The sequence below is a fragment of the Telopea speciosissima genome, chromosome 8 (assembly GCF_018873765.1).
Source record: "Telopea speciosissima isolate NSW1024214 ecotype Mountain lineage chromosome 8, Tspe_v1, whole genome shotgun sequence".
NCBI lineage: Eukaryota > Viridiplantae > Streptophyta > Magnoliopsida > Proteales > Proteaceae > Telopea > Telopea speciosissima.
In genome coordinates, this window is record NC_057923.1 from 42,767,104 (window position 1) to 42,771,053 (window position 3,950).

The following is a 3,950-nucleotide window of genomic DNA, read 5'->3' on the forward strand; positions in this document are numbered from 1 at the left end:
CCATGGTAAGTTTATGCAAGTATTCAAGCTTTTCAATTACATTCATGCAAGCACATCCAAGTTTTACTATCTAAACTCTCAATCTCATTCTCCATCTCCTCTATCTCTCTCTATCTTCTTCTTCTTCCCCCTCTATTTCTTTTATTTTAATTTTATATGGTTGTGGTTTATGGATGCATTTTTATTCCCTTATTTCTTTTTATATGGTTAGTATGTGTGGCTGTATTTTTATTCCTTTCAATTCGCTTTAGTTTGATAGGTTAGATGCTCATGTGTTAGGACGTCGATTTAATCCCTTAATTTTGTTAGATGCTTATGAGTTAGGATGCATTGATTTTCGTTAGTTTAATTAGTTTAATTTAACACTTTAATTTGGTTCACTTTGCATTACTTTTAAGTTAGTTAAATAGAGTGGCGTATATCTCCTCGTGTTCGACCCGTAGCTACGATTGACCCGTACGCTTGCGGTTTTATTTTAACTCAAACAAGTTTTTGGCACGGTTGCCGGGGAGATTATTGTCTATTTTATTTATCTGATTTTTAAGTAGTTCGAAGTGTTTTAGTTTATTATTTTCTCTTCTTTTTTTTGAAAAAAAAAAAACTCAGTTTTTGAAAACCTCTTCTTGTCTCTTCTATTTCAAATAGTGTGCACCCAATCTAAAGTCCTTCACATGCTTCAACCCTCCATCTTTTGGTGTCCCTCATAGGATTAAGTTACCTATGATGCTATATCTTGACTTGATTGGGTGGATTGACATGTGACTTATCTTTGGAGGTGACCACTCTTGATAACAGGAAAGCGACATAGTGAGAGTGTTGGAAACATAAACGTATAGTAGACCTCCATTATACATCAGAATCCATATTGGAGTCGCACATAGGTGGCTATAGAAGACTATACGGGTTCCCTTGCTGTCAACCTTTATGGCATCCTTATAACTTTTGAACCATTGTTTCACTTTTTTCTAATAAACAACTTTTTTTTTTTAAGTGTTTTATTTTTCTTTAATTTTTCTAAAGGAGACCTCATATCTGTTTAGGTGGCTAAGGTGTGGACTCGTGATTCAAGTAATCGTCTTATTAGAAGACCACCTTTTCTACTACCTTTGACCATGGGTGACCAACAACCCAAGACTCTTAAGGATAGGTTTTACCCCACCAGGGCTGCATAGCCCTCATGCATTAGTCTGCCTGTTGTTACAGGGAATAACTATGAACTCAAGACCAACTTCATCAGCATGCTACCCCATTTCCATGGGATGGCTAATGAAGATGCATATCTCTTCCTTAGGGAATTTTAGGAGGTCTGTGTTCTAATTAAGGACCAGAATTTGACTGATGATGCTGTTAGACTTAGGTATATACCCTTTGCCCTGAAGACCAAGCCAAGAAGTGGCTCTATGGACTGCCAACAAACTCCATTAATACATGGGATGAGTTCACCATTGTCTTTTTGAGAAAATTCTTCCCTCTTCACAAGACCAATAAGCTTAAAAGTGACATCCTCCAGTTCAGGCAAAAACCACATGAGTCATTTTCTAAATTCATGGAAAGATTCAAGGACCTCCTCTTAGAATGCCCTCACCATGGTTTTGACTTGTGGCAGCTATGCCAAATTATTTATGAGGGTAATGATTATCAGACCAAGCAACTTGTAGAGTTTATGTGTCCAGCGGGCTTTACTTCTTTTTTTGAGGAGAATGATGCATGGACATTCTTAACCAACTTGGCTGATAAGACTAGGGAATGGGAATCTTCCCAAGAGGCTGAAAGGACCACTAAGGGGTATCTCATTGAGGGTATGCCAGCCAAGGAGGCCAAACTTGATAGCCTCATAAAACGGTTGGAGTCCATAGTTCTTAAAGAGTCTATACCAGTTAATCCGGTCAGCCAGGTCAACCATGTGTCGGTATGCAGTTGGTGCCAAACCCCTAGACACCTTTCTGAGGAATGCCCCAACACCTTGGTGGGCAATTCCAGCACTGAGAATGTAAGTGCTCTCTACCAAAATAACCCATATAGCAATACTTACAATCCAGGATGGAGAAATCACCCCAATTTCTCATGGAATCAAGGGAACCAAGCAGGCCCATCCAACTTTAACCATCAAGGCCAGCTTGGTGCCCAAAGGCCCAACTATGCACCACAAAGCCAAGGAATGTCTCCTAACCCCTTTCCCCCTCGTCCTCATCTAGGACCTTCTATTAATTCTATTAGGCCTCCTCTCTTTGCACCTTATCAGCAACCCCCAGGGTTTACCAATACAGGAGAGGCAACAAGACTGAATGAGATGGACAACAAGATAGCCCTTCTCATGACAAGCCACAATAACATGGAAAAACAACTCACCTAGCTTGTCACAATCCTGCATGAGAGAGAAATAGGAAAGTTACCTAGCCAACCTGAGCCAAATCCTAGGCATCAGGTTCATATTCAACAAGGTACCCAAGCTCCTCCAACCAATGTTGCACAAGGCCAACAACACCAAGGGCCCTCCAAACAGGTAAATGTTGTTTATGCTTTAAGGAGTGGCCGTGAGTATCAACAGGCTAGTGCACCTTAATCTTTACCATCTCATACTCCTGTTGACTCTCCCCCTTCTGAAGAGGCCATTGAAGTGCCTACAGTTCCAGGTTCGTCTGATGAACCTAAAGATATACCAGATGATTTGGTTAAGGAAACTAAAGAGGATTCTGTTGAGGAAGTTAAAAAGACCAACCCTGAAAGAATTTATACCCCACCTGCCCCTTTCCCAAATAGGTTGGTTAGCAAGAAGTCTCCTTCTGTGGAGAAGATATTGGATGTGTTCAAACAGGTTCAGGTGAATATCCCCTTGTTGGATGCTATTGCCCAGATCCCCGCTTATGCTAAAATCATCAAAGACTTATGCATCCAAAAGCAGACCACCAATGTGCCCAAAAAGGCATTCTTGGCTGCTAACATTAGTTCTCTAATCTCATAGCCAGTAGCAGCCAAGCATAAGGATCCTGGAAGCCCCACCATCTCTTGCACTATAGGCCATACCACTATTGATCATGCCTTATTGGACCTTGGTGCAAGTGTGAACCTCTTACCCTTTCATGTCTACCAACAACTGGGATTGGGAGAACTGAAATCGACCAAAATTACTCTTCAACTTACAGATCGGTCGGTTAAAGTTCCTAAGGGAATGATTGAGGATGTCCTGTTGAAGGTTGAGAAATTTATTTTTCCTGTGAATTTTATTGTTGTAGATACCCAACCCACTGCCAAATTCAAGGACCAAATCCAAATCATATTGGGTAGACCATTCCTAGCTACCAGTAATGCTTTAATCAATTGTAGGAATGGTCTCATGAAATTATCTTTTGGCAATACTTCTGTTGACTTCAATGTGTTTAGGTTGGGCAAGCAGCCTGATATGGATGATGAGGTGCATATGCTTCAAGGATTTTTCGATGATATTGATACGTTCTTTGAGATTGATTTTGATTCGGGATTTCAAGAATGTATGTAGGAATTGGAGGGTGTTGATGATACCCCCTTATCTGAGGTCTGGAGCATCCAACCACCTTTGGAGCCCCTTGGACCCCTATCCACTTCCATTCCCAAATCCTCTATTATTGAGCCCCCCACATTAGAGTTGAAGGCATTGCCCTCCAACCTCAAGTATGCCTTCTTAGGACATGATCATACTCTTCCTGTTATTATTGCTTCTAATTTGACTTCTATTCAGGAAGAAGAGTTGATTAAGCTTCTAAAGGACCATAAGGAAGCATAGGTTGGACCATATCTGACATCAAAGGTATTAGCCCCTCCATTATTCAACATCATATACATTTGATGGAGAGTTCCAAACCCTATAGGGAACCCCAAAGGAGGGCTAATCCTGTGATGAAAGAGGCAATTAAGAAAGAGATCCTAAAATGCTTGGATCATGGCATCATTTATCCTATTTCTGATAGCCAATG

The 3,950-nt window shown here is 40.7% G+C and overlaps 1 non-coding gene across 1 annotated transcript; it reads right to left on the bottom strand.

Moving 5' to 3' along the window:
- Positions 1-1,486: 1,486 nt before the first annotated feature.
- LOC122638480 lies at positions 1,487-1,593 on the bottom strand. The gene has a single exon (XR_006329472.1). It is a non-coding gene; the product is annotated as a small nucleolar RNA R71 (small nucleolar RNA).
- Positions 1,594-3,950: the final 2,357 nt, after the last annotated feature.